General features: G+C 36.6%; 1 protein-coding gene across 1 annotated transcript in view; it reads right to left on the bottom strand.

The window, feature by feature from the left end:
* TLE4 (TLE family member 4, transcriptional corepressor) overlaps positions 1 to 25,905 on the bottom strand; it is a 159,062-nt gene that overhangs the window by 23,409 nt on the left and 109,748 nt on the right.

Here is a 25,905-nt window from a genome sequence, read left to right as displayed (position 1 = left end):
ACTGCCTATAAGAAATGATTTGAGAAGTACTAAGGAGTTGCCCTCCTCATCCTGTTTCTAAATAACATTTCCATGATACGGGCACAACAGTAACTGAAATTCTCTTCAAGATTCAGTCCTTTGAGGTAAGCATTGCTCTTTCCCTTTATTTGTCTTTAAGTTTAAAAACAATAACAGCAACATTTTGTAAAGATAAATAAATGTGAAAGACTAGAATTCTCATCAACGCAATAACCAACCACAATTCCAGAGGTCCTAGGATGAAAAATGCTCCCCAGCCTCCCAAGAGGGAAGTGACAGATTCAAGATACAGAATGAGACAAAAACCCCCCAAAACCCAACAAAACCCCCAATTTTTGAATATGGGCAATATGAGAATTTGTTTTGCTTGACTGTACATATATGTTACAAGGCTTTTGTTTTGGGGTGTGTGTGTGTGTGTGTGTGTGTGTGTGTGTGTGTGTGTTTTGTGGGGGTGGTTAGAAAAAATAAATGCTGTTAATTGAAAAAAAAATTTTTAATGAAGAGATTTCCCTCCTCCATAAGGAAAGCACATTCGTCCTTTAACCCTTTAGTGTGAATCAGAGTTTATAGAGTTGAAGGTAGAAGACCATAAGGCAGCAAGAAAGCACCAGGTACCACAGTGAGGAGGGAGCTAGGTAAAGCTTGCAGAAGAATACTTCTGCCTCTAGGGCAAGGCCTGACTGATATTTTACAGCACTTTCTCTCAAAAAAAAAAAAAGTATGAAATATCCTTCAGTAATTCACTTCCATTGCCAAATCAAGAACAACTTCACATTCTACTCCTTCCACCTTAACTTCTCTGTTCTTGTCTTAATGTTCAACTCCAATAATATAATTTTCTAAGAAACTGGAAGAAGTGAATATGAACATATGATTAGCACAGAGTTGGGATGGATGCCTCTGATAACTCTATGTAGAACTGTTATACTTCTGTTAAAGAAGTAAAAATGTTTCTAAGTAATGATGAAATAGCAACTAAAATAAAGAGACTAACAGTGATATTTATTAAAACTTCAGCATTTATTTCCATTTTTTTATGCATATGATACTCTGGAGTTTCATTTTTCTCTGTCTGGTTAGTTTTGGTACTAAGGATACTTTATTCTTGGATTTTACTGCTTAATAAAGTGACATGTTAAAGGTCCCCAGTAGAATGATAAAGTAGTTAATTATCAATAGAATTTAAAGGATGATCTCCACAATGGGCACTGGGGCAATGAGCAATGCTTAATAACGTAACTGCTTTAGAGTCAAATCAGACTTGGCACAGACTCACATCACAAATCTTACAAATCTTCCATCCAATCTTTTCTGGAGTATGTTAACAGCAATAATTAAATAAACACTGATTAAAGCAAAGTTAAGCTTTTATCAGAAAAACTAATTTTAAAATATTTTCTCTCCCCTCCCCCTCCCAAGTCCTACTGTTGAGATTTTTTTTCCCCCTTGCATATCAAATATAAGAAACTTAGTGGAGCTGAACCATTACTCTAGAAAGACTTAGGAACAATAAACAGGTGCCTTTTCCCATTCAAGTTTTATCAGTGAGAAATTTCAACAAGTTTTTTATAAGGCAGGCTTATAATTAGTAGTAACCTACTTAGCCGGCAAGAGCAAATTCAGAGTATAGAAACGGCCAATGAAAAAGACACATTTTTGTGATGAGATGTTTTAAAAATGAATATGTATACCACAGAAGTGGAAGGATAAGTAGCAAATATATTTTAACAAAATATGAAACTACAAACCTCTAAGAATGATTATAGTCTTTTGTTACATTATGAAACTCAACTGCTTTGGCAATTCAATGAATGAATTAGTGAAAAAGCATTAATTGCTTAATAAGTATATCTCAATATGATAAGCACTAAGGATACAAACAGAAGCAAGAGAGTCTTTGCTCTTAAGGAGCAAACACATAAAAAAGAGGTTTGAGTTACAAGTCACACGGAGAGGCCACTGACTCCTTAGGATGCAATGGAAAAACAGATGGTAGTTTATCTTCTGTAATGTTATTTCCAATGATAAAAGTATATCCCTTTCTGATGCTGAACCATTTGATGGTGCCAAGGACTTTGGTGGTGAGAACTTTCTTTCTGAAGTCCTTCACCAGCTGTGGTCCTGGGCTAATCATTCATTCAAGTCAAGGTGGTAGTGGTAGTTAGACCTGCCTGGAACATGCCACCTCCTACAAAGAGCTACCCTAGAGAGGTATTTCTATTCATGACAGATCAGGTTCTCTCAATGAGCCAAGCCCAGATCTTATGGAGAGAACTGACCATGCAACTGACCTGACCAAGATTTTTTTGAAGCTCTTGACCACACTGAACAAATGATGGAAAATACTCATAGACTTTGAAATGGAGGACTCATTTTGACTAACTATAGTAAACAAAACTGTTACTCAGTTTTTAAGCTTTTTATCTTATTGCGCTGGTCATAAATGAAATCTACTGAGGTAGAATCTTCTATTTTAAGTCTAATCTAAAAAGGATTATTCTAAGCATTTATAAAGGTCATTTTTTCTCAACTGAGATACTCAGAATCATGATGGGGCACAACATGGCACTACTGATGGAGATAGTCTAAATATTCTAATGGAGCTGAGACTTAACTCATGTTGAGAACTCCCTCTCACAACCTATCAGAACCCTTCCTGACTGACTCTTGTCTACAATCTCCATATATTCTCATGTCTTCTCAACATTGTGTAGATACCAACATAGGTTGTCCATCATTTTGGTTATATGATTGGCCTCCCTTTTTCTGATCATACATTTTTCCAATTACATCCCTTATGCTGGTTCTCTCCTGAACAATTCCTTATTTGTAATGTATCTCCACTTGCTTCCATGTACTGTGAAATCCTAAACTTTAGTTCTTCAAAGGCTACAGTGGGTCACCACTTGCAGTCATACACCATCACTGGAAGAATCTAATACCTTTAAAAATTTTCCCTACTCAGTCTCAAAAGGTAAAGCAGGCAAAGAATGATGAAGAAGAAGACTCTTTAATAGTGTTATTTGCAAAAAAGCACTCATGACTGATATAGATCTAGGACTGTCACACTGTTAACTTAGGTTTGTATTTGCAGCAAAAAAATTTAGTCATTTCAGAGGAAGAAGGAGGTGAGAAGAGGACCAAAAACCAGGTAATAATATTGGTTTGTCAAAAACTAGTACCTTGATCACCAGAATGATTCTCTCTTGAAGTCTACTTTAAAGAGAAAAAGGCAAATGATCAAAACGAAGCTATTATTAGGGGCTTAAAGCACCTTCCAAATTAAGCCCTGAGAGCCAGAAGGGAATTCAAAGACCACCGAGTTTGATAATATATGCTGACAAGTATTCATCCACTCCTCATCTTGGAGTCCTCCAGGAATGGGGAAGTGACTATCCAGCAGCCCATTCCGCTTTTGGAAAGCTCCAATTGTTACGGGTTTTCCCCCTTTAAATCATACCAAGCTCAAATCTGCTTCTACATAGTCCACTTATCCCTCCTCCTAGCTTTGTTCTCTGGAGCCAAGCAGATCAAGTCTACTCTCTCTTCTGACAGCCCTAAAATATGTGATGACTGCTATCAAGTCTACCTTAAGTCTACTCTTCCAGGCTAACTGTTCTTCATTTTTTCCAACTGATCCCAGTATGTCATGGTCTCCAATTCTCTCACCATCTTGGTTTCCCTCTTCTGCAAACCTTCCAATTTCCCAACATCTTTCCTAAAATCTGGCACTAAGAAGTGAAGAAAATACTGGCCCCCAAAAAAGGAGGTCCTGTCAGGGAGTCTGAAATACCACGATGGAACCTTTTTTGGCCTGCGTGCTATCAAGAGAATATGGTCAAACTGTGGAAATTCTTTCTTTAAACGTGAAGCCCCCTAGCTTATATGTGTAGTCTGTGACAAGGAACAAGCTTCTAGACATAAGTTCCAGACAGAAGTAGGACTTTGACGAGAACGTGAGAAATACAGAGGGAGCAAACGAAAGCCAACACCAAGGCAAACCTGCTGGAGGCCAGGATGTAAGCACAATTGGCAGGGAGGGAAGGACTGTTGTAAGTCAAGACTGATAAAGCAGACCTAGAATAGTCTGATTCAACTTTGCCTACATGTGGATTGATCTGGGCCTCAGCTGTGGGCCCTTTGGGCAAGAAGAACTGACAAATAGTTTTAGGACTTTGTCAGACAGCACGTGAGACCCCATAGAACTTCCTGGCTACCTGCTCTTACCCCTTTGCTGGTTGCTTTTATCTGTTCTTAGGGGCCTTGTGAGCTGGTTTTATTCATTTTTGGATTGCTTTTACCTGGGAATATCTGAATTGTTTATTTGAACCATCATTCTTTGAGTGATCCACTGCACCAGAATTGGAGCTATACCAGGACACATAGAGATGAAACATTTTCAATAAGTATCCAGGATAAAGGGTTTCCTTAGCAATACTTATTTAACCAGAATAATGCACTGATAAAGCTATTCCAATTAAAATTTTGTTGAAATATACACGGATGTAAGAATGTCCCCTTTCTCATTAAAGTATAATTCAGGAGACAAAAATTCTAGATTAATCAGAATGAGGGAAAAAATATTAGGTATGGGACAGGTCAATATAGCTAAAAAAAAAAAATTAACCAAAGAGCAAATTGACTAAAAACACGTGTAACAATGTAAATTAGCATGTAAATGAACAGAGTATGGGGATAGAAGGGTGAAGAGAAAAAAGGGCAGAACTTCCAAACAAACCCGCTACTTGTGCCAGTCTACTCTTCATCACAGGTAAAAGGATTTTTTTTAAAGTCTACTTGATTAAGTAAATAATTAACACACATAAGCTATAAACAGCCTTCATAGAGCCCTCTATTCTCAAAATAACATAAATCAGATTTCACCTTTACAAATAAATTCAAGTCTCCAAAAAACACCAACAATTTTCCTATGTTAATAACTACTGGGAGAGCCTTTCAAAATATTCCCTGTGCAAAGATGAGGGGCTTGTTCTATTAAATGTAGTACCCTATAGAACATGCTATAAATAACATGTACTTTAAATTCCAAATTCTAGCTATGGTGTTTCTGCCTTATTCTAGTCAGGATAAGGAAAGTTTGGTTGCATATAATAAGCCAAACCATTAAATCTGAGAATCCAACAGAATTAATATTTTTTAATATGGGCAATACATAAATACAGATAATACATAAAATCCTAGATATATTTCTCAGTTTCCAATTTTTTCCAATATTCAATGAAATATTTTTGGTTTTGTCCTCTACATTATGCTTGATAAAAATATACCAATAATTCACAAAATATTAACAAAATCTGTTTCAAATTAAAATGTTAGTTTAGTGTCCTCTTGAGGTTTCTTACTTATATTTTCCCCTTTCTGAAATAAAACCTTTGGCTTCACCCCAAAGGTATTTATTAGATACAATTACACTGGGTTAATCTTAAGTTGGTGATGTGCTAAGATCATAACCTTAACTCAGAGTGGGCTAGTTAATTCTGGAATTTTCTGTGACCACTGAGCTACAATAACATATGCTGTTGGTCACTGAAGGTACTAGAGGAAACAATGGGAGCAGAAAGGCAGATATTCATCTCTTCATCTCTACTACTGGACAAGCAACTTTACTGATGGATGCTGGATACCACTATCTCTGTGAGCAGGATATTATTATATCTTTCAAATGAGATAATATTCATAAAAAAGCTTAACCGAGCACTTAGTCGTAGGTGCCATATAAATGCCACTTCCCCTTCACCCCTTTTTTCGGGAATACTGAAACCAACAGGTATAAGCATACAATCCCAAGTTTCATCCTATTCACTTAGAACTTTTAGTTAACTCAGAAAAAGGTCCTCAACACCAATTATGCTACTCAATGTGAAAGATAAAAAAAAAATTACTAGATCAGGACTTTCCTATAAAATAACACACACTGTAACCACTTGGTCCTCCACCACATGATAACCATTAGAAACCTACATAATTACATTTCCATTATTTCATTATATCAGGGCTTTGATATAAAATAGTCCCATGTGTGCTCTGAAAATAACTGGGATAACTCTACTTGCTCAAACACTCTTCTTCCTTACAATGTAAAACACTGAGGTTATGAAAGAAAGAACCAACATTTGGGCGATCTAAGTTATAAGTGGAAAAACTGATTAGCCTTTCAGCTGCTTAATAAATATCTAAGTGGGTCAACGCTACTATCAACAAGCAGTATGACTTTACTGAGAACACAGTGTAGGTATGTATAGCTATAGCAGTACTAGGCACAGTTACCCTACTACAACTAAAGATAGGCCACCAAATTTCTCAAATCAGTAAAATACCTCCTTCTTTTCACCTCATTGCTCCCTAAAATGTGGCAAAGGGGGCATTAGTGAAACTTCTCCCTGACTCTGGCTCTCTTCTCTCTCCTATACATTTGATATTAAGGATTTTATGTCAAAAAGAGAGTAAGTTAATAAGAACCGAGAAAATGGTCGAAGGTAAAGAAGACCATAAAATCATAGTGTAAAGGCCAGGAAGGATGACATTTAACCTCAAAATAACCTGAGACTACACTGCACAGTCTACAAACCCAAAAACAAATGACATGTAAAGTACAGACAAATATACTTCCCTCCTAGTTATTGCATGCACTTGAACATGGCCTTTTGGAAAATTTAAACTGAGATCAATTTTCTTTTAAATAATGTAAATTTTCTAGATGCATTCAATTAGTATCATTTGGTGCCATATTTTGCTCACAAAAACAATGCTTTTTTATAAACACAAGCCCAGTAGTCTTTAAAAAGAGTAGAACACTGGCCCCTAAGCTTCCGATGATGTCTAATTGGCTATAGCCAGACAATAAGAATTTGTTAAATGCCTACTACATGCTAGGCACTGTGCTGTGCACTCAGGTTACCACTGACCCCTAAAAAGGCAAAAGAGTCTGTCCTGGAGGAGCTCACAAGCTAATGGATACAGATAGATACAACTACACATACAAACATGCATGCCTACATTCTGTTCTTAGATCAAAATATAAACAAACTTCCAATAAATGCCTTAAAAAAAGCTTAAGTAAGGTAGAGATACCCATAGAATTTAAGTGATTCATTGTTAATACTTGGCAAGCTAAAACTTAAGGGACCAGAATCCTCATTTATAAAACCAGCAAAATTTATTGGAAAGTCTTTTCACACTGCTATTCCGCCCCCCCCAAACTGTTTTAATCTACTTGAAAGGCTAAACATTTTTCTCCCACTGATGTTAATTCCATAGAGCCATGTATATATTTCTTTATATATTATGTATGCAAATATACTCCAGACATATTTGGAGTGTAATTTAAGCCAGGATACAGAAGGAAAATACAGTATATTAATTTATAGAGGTCTTACAGTTTCAGAACTGCCAGTCAGAAACTCTTAGTTGCAATCTTCATATTACTACAGATTTGCTGTATGATCCTGAGCAGGTTACTTAGCCAACTTCATCTCAAATTTCTTCATTAGTACGAGGAATGGACTGATGACACTATGTTCTATGATGGCAATGAAAGTTTATCTGTGTAGCACTTTAAGGAACTATAGAGCTATCTATCACACATGCACACATGCAAAAGCATCCCTTGTCCATACATTTTTAGTAGTATGGCCAAATACCATTTTCCTTCCTTTTAAAAAAGGCTAAACTTTCAGACTGCTGGAGCTTAAGGCTGAGAAAAAGGGAACAAATAAACAAACCAATGCAAATAAAACGAATGCAAGAAGTTATTCCCTCCTCCTTCTCTCTAATAGGGACCTGGATACTAGTTGAGGAGTCTGATCTCGGGTGAGATGTCCATATCCAGGGAAGGCTGGGAATAGTTGGGCAGTACTAATTCTGACTGCATATTAAAGAGCAAGTTTTAAAGGAATGAACCACAGACCTACCATCTGAGGTATGCAGTAATCAGCAAGGCAATCTACTAAGGTTAGCAACCTATGTTAGCTAATGGTTTTCCATTTAAACACTAGTCTTGGATCTCCATGGACTCTTTACCTTCTCTGTAAATTGACAGGTACGACAAAAGTATATACATAAATCACCAATCTTGGCTATCTCCCCAAGGGATTAAAAAAAAATTATCATTACTCATAGGATATGAACAGCAAAGTAAAGTACCAGGTTGCTTGAAACACTTTGACAGTAGAATGCTCCTTGAGGGCAAGATTCTTTCACTTCTGTAGGTGTATCCCCAGTATTCAACACGATATCACGGAACCTAGCAGGTTCTTAACAAATGCCTACTGACTGAAATGAACTGATCGGTACTTCCTCCATCAGCAGGTCACAATCCATCCTTGCCTCTTCATTACTTAAGCTAATGTCCTCCAAGACACTGCAAGCCTTCTTCTCTCAGACTTTAAACAATCCACAGACACAAATGCAGCACTCAAGCCATCTGCGCATAATCACTGGCTTTGGTATGTGATTGGCTCACAGCCTTTTACCACTGCGTATTTGGTGGGTGATTTTCCTTATGTCAAAGTCACTGCTGATAACATGTAGCAGCATGTTTGCTTATGAACACCCTGTGTCTCTCCACTGCCCTTTACGGTCACGTGAAATTTTAATTTTAAAGAAGATTCCATGATTTACAAACACATAGAAGATTGCATCAAACCCCAGAATACTGCTGAGCCTCTCAAATGAGACCTGTGACCATACAAAAGAGACCAGTCTAACACAATCCATGTAAGGAAAAATAAAACGGATGAAGAATGACTGTCCAAGCTATAACATACAGTTAGATGGACAACCTATTGAGTTGATCTACTAGCACATGTAGACAATAAGCTGGGCCCAGACTTGAAAAGAAGAGAGCAAACTGGATTATCTTTGGGAAGCCATGTAGCACAATGACCCCTGGCTACTCCCTGTCACAAAAATCTATCTTTTAAAATGCCAGCATTCATCCCTTGATGCTGTATGGTTATAAATCATGGAAGCCCAACAGAAATACAATATCAAAATTAACTTTTGCTGACTTCAAATAAATGGCATTTTTATAATTTTAATATAATTTTTACATGAAAGATAATACAAAATAATGTCAAATAAGCAAAGTGCAAAAGGGATTAAAATTAAATATAGCCTCAATTACCAGCGGCAGTCCTGAAGTGATAAGGTACTAGGTAGGCTTAGTGGCAGAGCTATGCTCCAGAAGTATTATTTTGGCAGCCATGTACACATGAAAACCCTTCCCTTCCAAGTATTTCTTGTCCCCCAGGTTTGAATTACCTTAGGTCAGTTCTAGAGTACTCTTCATGACCTAGCCTGCGGTACTGAGCAGTACAGTCTACCTCATTACACTGAGGCATGTTCTCTATGATCAGAAGACCCAAGTGTTGCTCTTCTGTCTCAAGGAGCCTGTTTCTACTCATGTTACAGAACACTTTCCACCTCTGAAACATGACCTCACTTGATAACCAGTCCTTCTGAAAAATGTCTGTGTTTCTAACTCCATCTTGAGGATAGGAAGTAGGTATGTGGTCACAATAAGAGTTTTGCCCTGTAAAACGTTAAAGTCTCACATGAGGCCTGCATCAGCAGGGAGTTAACTACTCCATAAAGCATGCTGAATATCAAATCTGGCTCCTCTTAGATAACTGCCAAGCCACTAAGGCCCAACTCAAATGCCATCTCTTTAATAAAAGAAGCCCTTCCTGATCCTGCTTCCTGGAAATATCTTCCTCTTTTTAACTTACAAAGCAACAACCAACCAAAGGCATTAATGTTCATAAAGCACTTTGTAACCACAAATTACCACGTAAAGGTAAGCTGTTGTTGTTATTATTATGCTTTCATATGATTCTCTGAATTAGTTATTTGTATAGAGTAAGCTCCTTTACTGAACTAAATTCAATTAAGGGAGTGAGCTTTTGTCTCATTCTTATTAGAATTTAAATCTGATTCCATCAGAATATAAGCTCCTTGAGGCTGGGTCCTGCTTTTTCTTTTTCTTTGTATCCTTAATGCTTAGCACAGTGCCTGTATGTAGGGAGCAGTTAAATGTTTGTTGGTTGACTGGTTTTTCTTCTTTTCTCACCATGCCTATAGACTACAGCAAAGAACCTTCTCTCATGAACTACAGCAGAGAACCTTATATTCAGCAGGTGTTTGACAAATATTTGTTGAATAAATTAAGGAATGCTCCAGAATAGATACAGATCTGTTTTCAAGGAATTTACTACTTCTAATACAGAAAAAAAGACAGATAAAATCTGTAAACTGCAGAAATATATAATCTTAAAAGTACACCATGGAGTACAATCCAACTGAATAAAAAATTAATAAGTACTGACTATGCTCAGGGTACTTTGCTATGCGCATAGGATACAAGGATGAAATAACAACATACAGTTTCTGCCCTCAGGGAACTTACAATCTATTGGTGAGGGGTTAAGACAAATACACCAATAACTGCAATACAATTTATAATAGTATATAGGAGAAAGACAAGTATAATCCTTAGCTATGCCCACATTTTCTTCCTGGATAGAATATAAGCTCTTTGAAGACAAGGAAGATTTCATTTTTGCCTTTTTCTCCTCAACATATGCCACATAATAGCGGATTAAAAATGTCTGCTGACTGATTGGCTGATTTGAGAAATGTAAGGAGCTAGACCACTTAGAGCTGAGAGGATTAGATAGGAACTATGTGAAGAGTGGATGAAATTCATCCTGAAAGAGTTAGATCTGGGTTGTAATCTGGAGAATTGTAAAGGCAAGCAAGACAAGTCAGACCATTTCACACAAGCTAAGCAGGTTAGCAGAGATGTGAAGAGAGAGGACAAAGAAAGGAAAAGCACAAGAAAGACCATTTTTCTGGACCTGAAGTGGCAGGGTGCAACAAAAGACTACTATGTATGGCAAAGTATATACAATTCAAGAAGCCAGGACATATTCGGGTAACCTTCAAGTCACCCCGATTATTGGAACTTACTACTCTCACTTAATTACAGTAGTACACTCAGCATGAACTATCGCATATTTTCTTGCTTCTCTCACTATGGCCCATCTGGGCAGGAATGAAAAAAAAATAATTCCAAACCCATTAATTCCATTTTAGAAATAATGGGTGGTGGGTGTAGGGAGAGGAAATTAACAACAACAACAACGCTACAAGATAAAGCTAGTTACTCTGGAAAGATTTCTGAATGCGTGGATATGGTATTCCCTTGTGTGACTTTATAATGCTGACAAAGTGATGTATTTTGAGTGCCATAATTAAAACAATAATTCCTAACAAAGTGGGCATTATGAGATAATTGGCCTTCTCCAAGTATTAAGCAAACTGTAGTAAAAGCCAAGGATGCTCACTGCCAAGGTCAATTACAATAATTGCTTATCTGAATTATATTATTGCTATTATATTTGAAGTATAAAAGAACCAGTAAAATTGATACACACTGTATCACAGCAGAGTGACCTCCAAGGTTTGTTTTGTTGTTTGTTGTTTTTTTTTTGGGGGGGGGTGCTTTTTGTTTTTTAGTTGACTAGTAGTCACTAACAAAACAATTAAAACCAATAATTTTTGTTCAAAAAATGTTTCTGAATTTCTTGTGTGAATTCACTTAAAAAAATACTGCCCAGATATTAGATTACCCATGATGTAATACCTAGAAAAAAAGGAGTTTATCTCTTCCATTTATTTACTACTTGTGATCCTTCAGCAAATCACTTTACCTCTCTAGGCCTTAGTTTTCTCATCTGCAAAATGAAAAGGAGGGGTGATCTAGATCTCTAGAAGGTCTCTTTAAGGTCTTAACCATACAAAGGCACTGGATTTAAATCAGTCTAGAAAAAAATTTAAAACACCTTCCACTGCTCTGAAGTGAGCTGTTCTTATTCATCAGAATGACTGATGGTTCTATTACAAGGAGAGGTTTAGGGAACAGACAGGTTGGTGCCTAGAGAGAAATTAAGTTTCTCTGCTATGTTGATGTATGTAGCTTTTTCCAATAGAATTGTGCCTTAGATGTGTAACTATTTCAAGTCCAATGAAATGTAGCTTTTCTAGAATGAATAGCTAGGTTACTCATGTGACAATCCTTCCAACCAATGCACTGACCATAGAGTTTAGAACAGTTCTGAAGAAGACCACAAAGTAGAAAAATTGGAGTTGTTGACCCTGCTTCAAAACTAATTGGACTGCATTTGCCAATCGAAGGATATAAAACTTCTTTTAAGCTGTGATTAAACATTAAGACTTTGATGTTTTATAAGGCATTCTCCTCTACTAATTAACTTCATTAGTACAGTTAATTAGTGGGAAAGAATGCCACATAAAACATCAAAGTCTTGATGTTCAGTTTCACCATCAGTTCAACTAAATAGTCATAAAAAAACTTCGAGTACATTTTCTGCATGCTCAGCATTTACATTTACAAGACTGAATGCATAAGATAAGAGCATTTTTCAAAATATGCAAAGATTCTCTCCACAACATGACCCAAGTACAATGACAGCAAAAGCAAACCATTTATTTAATGTGAAGCAATTAAGTGGTCAGGAATGCTGTATAAAGCAAAGAGTTGAGACGTTTAATCAAGTTATGAGAATGATTACAAATTTACCATTAATGTGAGATGATAGACAGAGGAAACGAAAAGGCATATAGGGGCATGAGAAGAGTCTCTACAACCTAGAGGTGAATTCAGACACATCAGAAAGGAAAGCATGTTTTACGCCATAGGACAAAAGAGTTGAAGTCAAGAGAACCTAGGTTTGTATCCTAAAATCTGCCCTTGTCAAGTCACTTCAACTCTCCAGGCCTTGGTTTCTTAGTGTATAAAATGAGGGGATTATAAGTCAAGTCACCCAGGAGTTATTAGGCACCTGCTAAGTGCCAGGCACTGTGCCAATCAATAAAGAAAGGCAAAAAAAACCCACTCCTGCTCTCATGGAGCTCACAGTCACATAAGGAAGACACCATTCTGTTTGAATGTTTGAATTATGAACTGGGTACAGAAAAAAAAGGGAAGGCACAAAGATAAAGGAGTGCTGAGAAAGATTTTGTGCACAGTTGAGACCTGAAGGAAGCCAGCAAAACCACGTAGAACTGCTGGAAATTATCTCCCAGGTTTTTTTGAAGTTCTATAAGTTTGTTCTTAGTGAACTAAAGCACAGCAGCTAATTTCAAAGCATTAATTTGCCAGCAATGAATAGGACGGTTCCGGCTCTTCTTCGGTTACACCATTAAGGAAAAAATTAGTGCTAAGTAATGGACCATCAAGAAAACTATCATAAGTGGTTATTTCCTAAAATAAAACCAACAAACTCCTCTTAGGTACAAGACAGAAAAGAATCATCAAACATTTCTCAAAGAACGAGAAAATGTCTTAGAACATTATTGATGAACCTAATTTAATTAGAACATCTAGCTCAATCCCCACCTTTAACCAATTCAATTAAACAAATTAAATATTTAGTATATGCTAAGTACCATGCCAGGTACCTGGGGATATATTAACCTGCCCTCAAAAGAGCTCATATAAAGAAATGTGACATCATAGTTCTGTTTGGTCTTTTAAAATCATTCTCAACAGTAAGGAATGCCTTATAGAATTGAGAACATTTATTCTGAGGAAGAGAAGCTAAGGTAAGATGAGGAAATGCTAAAGAAATGAAAACGGCTTTCAAATTTCTGAAAGACTATTTCATAGGTAAGAGATTCCATTTTCTTCTTGATAGTTCAAGGGGAGCAGAATTAGAATAATATGTAGTAAGAGGGAAGCTGACTATAGGAAAAGCTTTCTAAAAAGTAGAGTTGTCTAACAATGAGACTGATCATTGTATGATAGGCTATATAAGACAGAGGATATTCAAAAGGATGCTGAATGCTAAGAAAAATTCTGTCCACATACTTGTCAGGACAATGGAGTGGAGCAGGAGTGTGTTGGGACCAGCTCAAATGCCTGGGAAATTTTCAGCGTGTGCATTTGTACCTTAGAAAAATCAACAAATGCTACAAATCAAGGCTTGCTTTATTGTTTTGTTAACTATCTAAACTTAAGAAAGTAATGGAGAAAATAATGCAGATAAAACTTAAAAAGAATGTCATGTGAAGACCTGTCCACCCAACCTCCGCCCAGAGAGCTAGTTGTTAAACATTCACCAGCACAACACTGGGGAGGAGGTTGCTATACTGGATGGTAGCCTAGCGGAGATGATCTCAACAAATCTCTTACATCTCCAATATTCTATAATCCTATACTGCAATAAAGGGAATACTGGTTATTCAATTTATCCATGGCTTTGGAACTGCACAATGACATACAAAAAGGAAAGCTAAAAAAGGGATAAACAGATAAAAGTTAATGACTTTGAAAAGTCAGTGAGAAATCAGACCACTGTTATAATTTTTGCCCATTCTTGTCTACCTTATATAATCTATAGCTAGAATATGTTAGGTATCTACCATCATTCTATCTTCTTCAGTAGAAAATTAAGCACAACACGCTTTATTAACATTTTATTCAGGGCACTAGGTTCTGTTCTCAACTAAAGAGAAAACAGTAACAAATCCACACTTACCAAAATAAAAATTTCCACTATAGTGATAACTTGAAAGGTAAAGACAGAATACATGCCATCCAAATAAAGACACCAGAGTCAGAAACCTGTTGATCCCAACTCAGAGGAGATAATATAAGTACTTACCTTGCCTTTTCTATTTTGAAGAAAGTTTTCATTATACTCCAAATCTGACCATAACTTTGGTCAGGTAACTTGGGAAGGAATAAAACTTTCATCTAAGAAATTATCCCAATGACACAGATGAGGGAACACAGGGGGGAAATTGAACACAGGGCCCCTTAATGCTATTAGTAATGACTAGTATTCTATGGTGAGGGGTATGGATTTGAGGAAGTAGGGGGGAAAATGCTACCAAAATTTATGAAGCATCACTGACATATCTTGAGATGACAGAAAGCAGAAAAAATACATTCAAACATCAAAGCTAACACACTAAAAAGTTATTTAAAAGCTTCACTATTGTCTTTTATTTTGCAGTAACTGTGTCTGGGGTGCTCAAACACAAAGGAAGGGTGCTATACAAAACCAAACCAACAGGGAAAGAAATACGACTTTTTGGGAACAATACAGAATTACAAGATGTTAAGTCACTTATTGTAAAGCTGGGCTCTCCAGTGGTTACTCGGAATTCAACAAGAAGGAAGAAAGGAATTAGAATATAGAAGTAAAATCAAAGGCGGGACAATATTAAAAAGAGGTCCATCACTGAAATGATTGGCACGTGGAACAGAAAGCATCACAGCTGTGGTCCTGCTACCTTGGGAGGGGAATTCAATTTAAGAGAGTGGCTCAGTAATGGTTATCAGTTGATATCAATGGAATTGAGACAACAAAACCGGGCAGGATGCATAAATACTTATTTTTAGTCAGAAGCATTGCTGAACTAAGACAAAAGAAACAAAATGGGTCATGTGTGATTCAAAAGGCATTAATGCTAAATTAAATCCCCCCTCAATTTATTTTAAAAAGCAGAACTTGAAACACTTTAAAAAATAGTCCAAAAATGTTATTTTGGCCAATTCAGACTGCTAAGTATCAGCTGTTTCCACATTCACAGAAAAAATTAATCCCTACTGCTTGTAAAGAATTAATCAATCATTTAATACCTTCTCCCTCTTAAAAATAACCCTAGATAGTATTTCTACATTAGTGGTTCATAATAAAAATAATCTAAATTTGCCTTTGTAAAGGTACTGTTATGTAGCTTACAAAGTACAACCGATGGATCACATTTAAAACTAGGATCCCTGGGGCTTTAAGAGATTCTTATTTCCCTGCAGATGGATTACAAACTTATTATTATAATATTTTAACAGTGTTTGAAAGTGGATTAATGGTCTGATAATCTGCAATTAATAAGAAGAGAAGACTTGGAAGGCAAAGGTTAGGGAACAAGTAATGATTTCGGTCTCTAAATTTTTCAAGGATTGCTAGAGAGAAGGATATGACTTATTCTGAGTAGTCCTATTGGGTAGAAAGGTAGAAGCAAATAGGATTTGGATTAATACAAAGGACAGACAGACAGAGAAAGAGATACAGAGAGAGAGAGAGAGAGAGAGAGAGAGAGAGAGAGACAGAGACAGAGACAGAGACAGAGAGATGGTATTCTTATATTTACTTTAAAACACACTCTAAAGAAAGCCTCCAGTGACAACTGCAGTTATTTTAACAAGTCTTCAAGATTACCCAATTTGAATAACTTTGTCATCATACTCACCCACACCCTCAGATTCAATGTCAGAGTGGAGGTATTATAACGTTAAAAAAAAAAACCACTTGGATTTTGTTTAAAAAAAAAGAAAAGAAAAATGGAGTGAAAGGGGGCTTTTTGTCTTCTATTACTTTCTAAACCTATTCCTGAACTGCACACCAACATTACACTTGCTACTTCCTCTCCAAAGGAATGATTTACATTACAAAGAATCCGGTTTTTTTTTTCCAAGAGGAACTTAACAGTCATAGCATCACTAAATTTTTAAGTTGGAAAGGGTATCATATTGCATTCTCCCTCATTTTCAGATAAGGAGTTGAGTATCTGAAAGGCTAAGGAACTTACTCAAGGCAGTTCATTAGAGTTCCAAGGTCAAAATCCAAAGCTAGAGCTTCAGATTCCAAATCCTGTGTTCTTTCCAGCTCACCCTGTAGGATCTTAGAGCTGAAAGGCCAACTGGTGATCACCTAATCCAACATCCTCATCTAAGACAGAAATCCCCTCTATACACATCATCTCAATGGGGATCTTACTATCTTTCAAAAGCAGCCTATTTCATTGCAATTTGACCTCGGCCAAGTTCTCTTACCAAAAAGTCTAACTGGGTACAACTGCAAACTGATATGATCAGTGACCCTTAAAACACAGGGTCAAAGTTAATGCATTACTCAGACCATACCTGATAGGGACTGGTACATAAACCAATATGCTCACGCCAGCCTATTCTTTTTAAATAGCTTGTGGACACACAGTCACGCAATTGTTTTATAGCTTATAACAGTAATCATTAATGTACCGTGTTCCTCACATTAATTTGTATTATGTAGGGGGTCTTTAATTTCATAAACTGACAAAAAAAAAACTGGGCTTAGGAAATCATCTCAAACTATCTTAGAAATATTTTGTTCAAGTAACAAGCAGACCCAAGACATTTTTTTAAAAATTCATGCCAAAGCAGCTGAAAACCAGAAATCACAGTCTCCTACATCCTTTGCATTTTGCCAAGTAGTTAAGTGTGATAACTGGCATTCAGGCATATGACCTTCTGTTCTATTTAAATGAGTTATCTTTAGATACTTTGTGACTATTCTTGTGATTTAAGTACCTCATAATACAATCTTTCTTTCATTTTGCTTTTGTAAAGGAAAGACTTTTGAATAATCCCCCTAAAACAGTGTGTTCTGGCAAACACTCCTAAATTATGTAATTCACCAGGTTCAGCTCTGCTGGTACAATCACTTTCAAAGAAGACAGTTATAATACATTATCATTATAGCTATACAATCGAAGTTGAATTTTCCTTGGCTGAATTCCTAACATTTTAATGCTAAAATTGATCTGTTTTAAAAACATCATGTGAAGGGTTTTTAAATACTATACATGCCCAAGCTCTTTATTTTAAATGGTGTAGAAATGAGCTTGTATAAACAGAAATGGGAAAAAAAATCTTCCAAAACTTCTGTTCTCTAATCTAGCATTAAGCATATTTTAAAGAACAACAGGCATGTTTCCAAACAAACTATTGCAGTGTACAAATTACCCGGCAGGGATGAAGATAACAATGCTTCTCATTTGGGCTTGGAACCAAGCAAAGGCTGACATTTCATCAAGGTTGTCTTGGAAACAATATTAAATTTTTTTTTTAAATGAGAGGTAGTCATTTGAATTTGGGATGCTTCCTGAGAAGTCAGCAGATAATGGGGTTGTTGCATCATAGTACCAAAACACTAGGATAATAACAAGGCATGGTAGGTGTAGAAGCTTTAAAATTAAGCAAGCTTATGCATGAACATGGGACAACCATATTTCATGCTCCAAGGCACAGCCTGATTCCCACTTGGGCCAGAAGAATTTCTTTTTTTCTTACCTACAGGACCACATAATTGAGAAAATATAGTAAGGGAACCAGTGCCTTTCTTCAACGTATCCATATTAGCAATAGATGGAGATATAAAATGGTAAGCAACCTTGAGTCTTTTCTGAGTTTTGGTACTTCTTTTGAAACAATGGTTTCTGCTGAATTTGAAGGAGATACACATACACAGATATTATGCAAATGCTGTCCTAAAAAAGAAATTAATTCCTGATCTCCTAATATTCACAATACTATCACCCCAGTGGAAAGATGACCCCACAATATCATCAAACTATCAAAACAGATACTGAAGAAATCTTGATTTGAAAAATAGTATTCTGTCCCTTCATTAAGTTCATGCTTTACCTAGATCATTGGAAATAAACTATAAATATAAATTGAAAGCAGAATAAATTCACAATGTGACCCCACAATTAAGTTAATATTTAAATATTATGAAATTCAGATACATGTAAATCATTTTTATATGCCAAGTCTTTAAAAGCATTTTACTGAAATCGCTTCACCCTTGAAATCTTGTCAAGGCATTTCAGAGTGCATAACAATATTTGGTGAGTCAAAAGAATTATGAGGATAAACTGGCCAAGGCAAAGAATTAGGCTAACTGCCACCTTCCAGAATTTACTAGGGAAAAGAACATTGAAAGCCCTGAGGTTGGTTCTTTTTGCATTCGACTACTAAAATGATAACTCTCAACTGTGTTTTCATGCTTGGCTTAATTATACATCTCAACTTCATTTAAGTTTCCCGTTGAGGAGAGCAGAAGAGGAAAGAAAAGGATCTTTTAGGACTACCAGTCGATCAGAGGAAAAGTACCACATAAGTACCATGAGAATAGCTGTGTTTCCAACTAGAATTTACAAAATAAACAGGAGTAGGACATCAAATAGTGGGATCCCTGGGTTTTATGAGTTAGACTCATGGTCTAAATAACTGTAGGGTAATCTGGCAGAATCCTCTAGCTTTAGTATGAAAAATATAACCATTCATAACAACTGGCCAAAGTCTCTGGTTGTACTGGTTTCTTATGAAAAAAACAAATTAAATCAAATGCAATTTTCATCTACCAGCACTGCTCTGTGCTGTGCTCATTAATTGTGGAATTCTTGCTAACATATCACTGATCACAATTGTGCACCCAAATCCTTGCCAAAAAAAAAAATCTACTGGGAAGCTTTGAAAGAAAGCAGGAGCAATAAGCACATGGTGACAAAATTCTCTGTGTCCTTGTGAATTTAGAATTTAAGGCTCGGCATGTTACAAAGAATATATCCTGCTGCCCACCTTCAGGTTCTATAAAGGAAATGATACCTGCACTGAACTGAGGTGAAATTGTTACCAAATGCTGAGCCTTATGTGCAGGGGTCATGGTGTATATTGAACTTTCTGAAGCCAATGGACCTTTTTCTATTGTTTGTTGTTGTTAATTATTGGTATAGTTCTGTTATAAACCACTAATACAATATGATAAAACCAAATTAAACACATTTTCCATTATCCCACTTCGATCTAACAGGGGAACATTGAGACCCAAGTCAAAAGTTCTAGTTTCTTTTCTCGTTCTAATACTAACCATGTTGATCAGCTGAGGCAATCTGAATCTCAGAAGACAGCCACAATAATAAATAAGTTCAAAATAGGGAAAGTGAATACAAAATTTTCTTTGTGAAGACGTTTTCTCTATGTCACCAGAGTCCTCGTAATTATGATTCTTACCCAACATCCTTGTAGTAGCATCTTGTCCTGCTGTCAACACCAGTCTAGGTCAAAACACTATTCAACTAGGGCTGGCGAAAAAGAATACCTTAAATGAAGAGAGAACGCTTCCTTTTACTGACCTACAGATCACGAAAACATGTTATATGAAATGCTATTGGCAGGGCCGGGGAAGAGTCAGTGTCATAGGGAAAAAAAAGGTTATAAAAAGGTGATCAGTTGAACAACTTTTTAGATTTTTTTCTTTTAAACATAAGTAGCAAAACTTAATGCTCAAAACTGAATTGCTTGTTAAAGACACCTAGTCAGTAAGATATTTTTTTTGAGTAATATAATACAAAACTTTTCCCGAAGATAACCATGGTTTACCTTTTCTCACCAAAAGTTGAAACATCAACCCAATCTTTCCCAAATATACCCCTCCACAGGAAAAATAATAATTTACATTTATGTAGTGATTTAAGATTTACAATGCCCCTTCACTGTAAGAATCCAAGGAAGCCAATGCAAATGTTATTATCCCAATTTTATAGGTAAAGGAACTGAGGCTCAGAAGTGAATTAACTTGGTTCAGCATCACAGGGCTAACAAGTACTTGCTCAAGGCCTATCTTCAAATTTATCATATAAAATAAATTTTAAAATAGGACTAGAAATAGAAAAAAATTGTTTTAGGGAAACATAACTACCATATATGTATGTCTAGAGGTAGGTCACTCCTGAATAAAAATCTCAATCACAAAAAGGGGAAAAGAATACATATGCATACATACAAAAATATTAATTGTAGACTGCACTCAGGATAAACACAACCCAAATTTTAGGGGAAAAGTCTAACCGTATTTTGAGAAATACCGAATTCATTTATGTAATAAAATGGAGATATTACATGTTCCTACCTAATTTACAGAAGTCAATGTATCACGTAAATACAAAATAGATTTAACAGAATAAATCCCACATTTCTAATTGCCTGGACATCTCCACTTGGATGTCTTGCTAGTACTTCAAATTCAATATGTTCAAACCTGAACTTCCCCTTCTTCTCAAAAAAAAATTTTTTTTTGAAGTGTAAAAGCTAGAGATTTATTGTTACTTTGTGATTAATAAATTGTCAAATTGGCTATAACACTTTTCCCACAACTAAATACCACCATTCACCAGTTCAGAAGTTGGTACTTAACCAGACTGAGGAACAAGGCAGAAAGAGCAGACATGTGAACATCACTGGTAACTCAACTTACACCCTTCGTGCCTGTGTACTGCACATTATTCTCACCAAGGTAAAGTGTCCTATTTGGGGCAATATGGCCTCCACAACCTTTCTTTGTAGCAAGCAGTTACAGAAGTAATAGAATTGAATATTAATTTCCCTTGATTTTACTGGTCTGCACACATGGTACTTGAACATACTTCAGTCTTTAAAAACTATACACAAGGGAAAAAAAAAACCTGACCTAAGAGAATACTGAACCAGTCAGCCAAATATATGACTAACTCCTAGGTCATCTCTGAATTGATCCTAAAGGAATGTACCGCCCTAACAGTTTGAGAATTAGGCACATAGGATTTCTCTGGAAGAAAGGCTGTATAAAGAAAAGCCAAATGTTCTTACTATATAGTTAGAACAGCTCTTGATCTTTCATCTGTAAATTATATTTCTATACTACCCAATATCCATTTCAATTCAAACAGATTCTTGGTTACCAGGTATAATCCTGGTCCAATCTGGAGGCAGACTTCCTCCAAAATGTCTCCTTTCTGAGCCTCTGAAAAGCATAATGTTCACCTACTCTTATAGGACTACCAAAACACTTTAGAAACAAGTGGCTCACAAATCATTTTTAATTCATTTATTACCTGTGCACAAGAGAAATAGCTGATAAACCCAAATGAAACAGTTTTATTCTTCCTCTCAAGAAAATCTAACCTCAGCTCCTTATATTAAAAGGAAGTTTTGGTATCATCTCCATTTCAGAGATGAGACAAATTTTTGTTCTTGGAGGAGATAAAAATTATTTGTCTAAAATCACACACTAGAACCAGATCTCCGAACTCCAAATTCATAGGCTCTCTTTCTCTCTCACAGGCATTTTTATACTCAGTGAATTTTTACTTAAAAAGCATACTCCAAAAGTATTCAACTGAATGGAATTTTTTTTAAAGCCTCAACTTTATTTGCTGTGTTTTTTATTAGGAAAAACTCAAAGTTAACTGAGTATGCCATTAATTAGGATATCTGAAACAAGTAGTAATAAAAATAACAAACCATCCAAAAACAATGCTATAGAACAGGTACAAAAATATCAGTCCCTTCTATCTACTCTACAGGGGTGGGGGTGGGGAGAGAAAAGAGAGAGGAAAGAGAGAGGAGAGAAGAGTCCCCTTGTGTCATGCCCTAGGGTTCTGAATCTGTCAGATTCTGGCAGCAAAGGATTCTAAGATTTGAGCTTTTCATGGAAAGACATTTGGCTTTAGTTCTGGAATGTAAATCTGACTAGTGGAAAAAATTCATACCAGCAGAGCAGCTAATATCTTCAGTGAGGGTCAGATAGCACCTCAAAGGTATAGGTGGTCAAATTACATACCACTTTGATAAAAAGCCATTCCTTAACCTAGTGCTGGGGACAAACTGGTAGCCAGTAAAATTTCTGGCAGACTAGTGTCCAATGACTCTCATCCAAATGCTCCATTGTGCGTGTACAAAAGCTTTCCGATGTTTGTAAGTAATAAAAATGAAAGGAACCTAACCCAAACCACTCAATTTACAGATTTTAAAATAGAGGCCCAGAGAGTAAAGGTGATGTGGCCTGGGCTTGTAGATCTCAATATTTCACACAAATTCATAGGACTGTATATCTAGAGCTTAGAAAGGTCCTGGGAGGCTAAGCAGCAGGGTCAGGAGTCAAACCCATGCCTCCTGACCTCAGATCCAGGGCTCTTGCCACTAGACTAAGCTTTAAGAAGAAGATCTATATGGTTGTTTCTTAAAAAAAAAAGAAAAAAGTATTCCTATTAGTCCAGTCTCGAGATTGCCGAGGTCATTATCTTCATAGAGGCCAAAGTGTCTTTGTTATGTCAAGACTGAAAAATGTCAAGGTACCCTCATTGCAGCTCTCACCCAACCTGGCCCTAGACAGCCAAAGGATCATAGTCTGAGCTCAAAGAGGGTCTGAGGGTGGGGGAGGGGAGGGAGTGGGGATCCAGTCCAACCCTCTTATTTTAACAGAGGAGTACCTGAAGCCAGGGGGAGGTGAGTGATTCTCACTGGGTCCCAAAGACAGTCATCCAGAAGTTCAATTTGAACCCAGGTCTTTTGGACTTCTGCTCTGCCTGGTTTTAACTCCACCCAATATGATGCCTCTCCCACGATAAGCTCATCTCTTCAGATCTCACCTCCCCACCCCCGACCAATGCTGCTCACTTGGATATTTAACACCTTCCCACCTCTCTCTTCGATCGGAGGGCTCCCAAAGTTTCTTTTAGAAAGGATACACCTCTAGTTACATCTGCTGCTTCTGCCTTTCAACTCCACAGAATAACCCCTCATGTCCTGTGCTACCCTCCTACCCACAACTCCTGGTGCCTTTTTCCCTCTGCTTAGCACAGTGCTTCTGGCACATTTGTTGTCGTACAGTTGTTTCAATTGTATCTAACTCTTTATGACTCCACTTGGGGTTTTCTTGGCAAAGATAATGAAGTTTGCCATTTCCTCCTCCAGCTCATTTTACAGATGAGGAAACTGAGGCAAACTGGGTTAAGTGACTTGCCCAGGGTTACACAGCTAGTAAATGTTGGAGTGCAGATTTGAACTCAGGAAGGTGAGTCTTCTTGACTTCAAGCCTGGCACTCTATCCACTATGCAACCTAACTGCCCCATTCTGGTACATTGTAGGCACTTAATAAATGTTTATTAAATTCTGACTCCAATGTCATCTGCTCTCCATTGTACCAATCCTAAAGTTGTGAATTTCAGTGGCAAAAGGCAAATCTCCAATAAGTAACTGATCTTTACCACTAAGTGGGAAGTTGTTTGTCTCTCAAGGAAGGACAAAGGCCATGAACAGATTATCAATCTATCAAATACTACGGGCACTTGAGCTATGAAACATTACCACTAAATGCAATAAGTGGCCTAAAAAAAAAAAACCAAACCCACCCAGGTTGCCCACAAATTGCCATCAAGCTATAAAACCCAAATTAGGGTAATACAATTACTATAAGAGTACTTCCATTAACCTCTTGCCAAATGACAAGGCCACAAGTTAAGCTCTTTGTCAATTTTTCATTCTGCATAAATCTGAGTTAATTAGATAAAAGAGTTTTAAACTGTAATGCAAGAAAAAGGCATCTGCTAGATGTGTGTAATTGAACATACAGACTGCATAGGACAATGTGGCCCCCATAAAGTATAAATGCTCAGATGTTATAGTACAGTAAAATGGAAATCTTACCAACACTGTTGGAAGGACTAATAATATCTCAATCCTCTAAATATGCTGTGTCCAACAGAACATCTAATATGGTTCCTGCTTTCTCTGAGCTTACATTCTAGGGCAACCCAATACAAAGATCACACCAATGATACACAGGTCCACATTTAATACCACCCATGAAAAGTATTTCATATTTATTTATGTAGGCAGAAATGAAATGTTGTAAGGGAGAAGATTAACAATATAAAGGAGCATGACAGAGTCAGGAAGATCTGAGTTCAAATCCTTCCTCAAACACTAGTTATGTGATCTTGGACAAGTCACTTAGCTTCAATTAATTCATCTTAAAAAAACGGGAAAAAGAGTACCCACCTCACAAAAAAGGCAATATCATAAGAATAAAATAAAATGAAATAATCAATACAAAGCCCTTCACAAACCTCAGAGAGTTTTATAAATATTAGCTATTATCACCATCATCATCACTGTTATTATACTAATCTAGAAAAACTTTCTATAGGAGATAGGTCCTAATAATGAATATTTCAAATGAAGAGGGAGAGCTAGCAGCCTTGACAGGTAGAGTAAAAATTCCAGCCAGATGGGACCAGTGATACTAAGCAGGATGGACAAAAACAAGTTTCAGGAAAAAGTAAGTTAATAGATTAATGAAGGGAGTCTGTTCTTCCCCCACCCAACCCCCAATTTATGAGATAAAATCTCTCCAGTAAAGTTCTACTCTGATACCCTACCATGACATAATGGTGCCCCCGTGTTTCTCAAAGGCTATGTCTACTGGTTATAAGCTCTGGCGAGTTACACAAAGCCAAAAGGGTCTCAAGTAGATGCTTAGTAATGGTCTGTGTGTCTCTGAGGACCAGCCCAGCTAATTAAGAGAAGTTCAATATTAGGTTGCTAAAGGTTGATGAATTTTTTAAACTAAGTCATACAGAGATTCAATCTCAATCGGTAGAAATAATACCTATGCATTGATAAATTAAGAATACATTGAAGTGACACAAAATCATGCTATTTTCAGGCTTGTTTAGATATTTACATTGGATAAGGGCATAAAATGCATGACTTCTTTCTTAAATGTCATGCCTGTTATCATCACAGTTGCTATACTTAGAGCCTTCCAAATGCACAGCCATCATGATTTTAAAATCACAGAAGGAAGTGTAGCTGCAACACTGGACTTGAGTCAAGACACCTGATTTTGAATTCTGGCTCTGATCCTTATTATCTACCTAGGTAAGCATGGACAAATCACAATTCTATCAGCTCCAGTTCCCTTAACTATAAAATGGAGAGAATATTTGTACTATCTACTTCACGAGGCTGTTTTAAGGCAAGTGCTTTGTAAAAGTGTAAGAAAAAGAAAACATTAATGTGATTTATGTGATGTGTTCTAAAGTTGACAACAACTCTATTCCACACTTATTAAGGCATTATGCCAGGTGTCGGGTACACAAAGATGTAAAACAACACCTCCTTTCCTCTAATAAGCTTACAATTCACTAGGGAAAGTGTCATACGTGTGGAAGTATGAGACCAA

This window comes from Phascolarctos cinereus, unplaced genomic scaffold (genome assembly GCF_003287225.1).
Source record: "Phascolarctos cinereus isolate Bilbo 61053 unplaced genomic scaffold, phaCin_HiC Scaffold_4;HRSCAF=312, whole genome shotgun sequence".
Taxonomy (NCBI): Eukaryota; Metazoa; Chordata; class Mammalia; order Diprotodontia; family Phascolarctidae; genus Phascolarctos; species Phascolarctos cinereus.
Note: the sequence above shows the minus strand (reverse complement) of the source record. Positions and strands in the feature narration are given on the sequence as shown.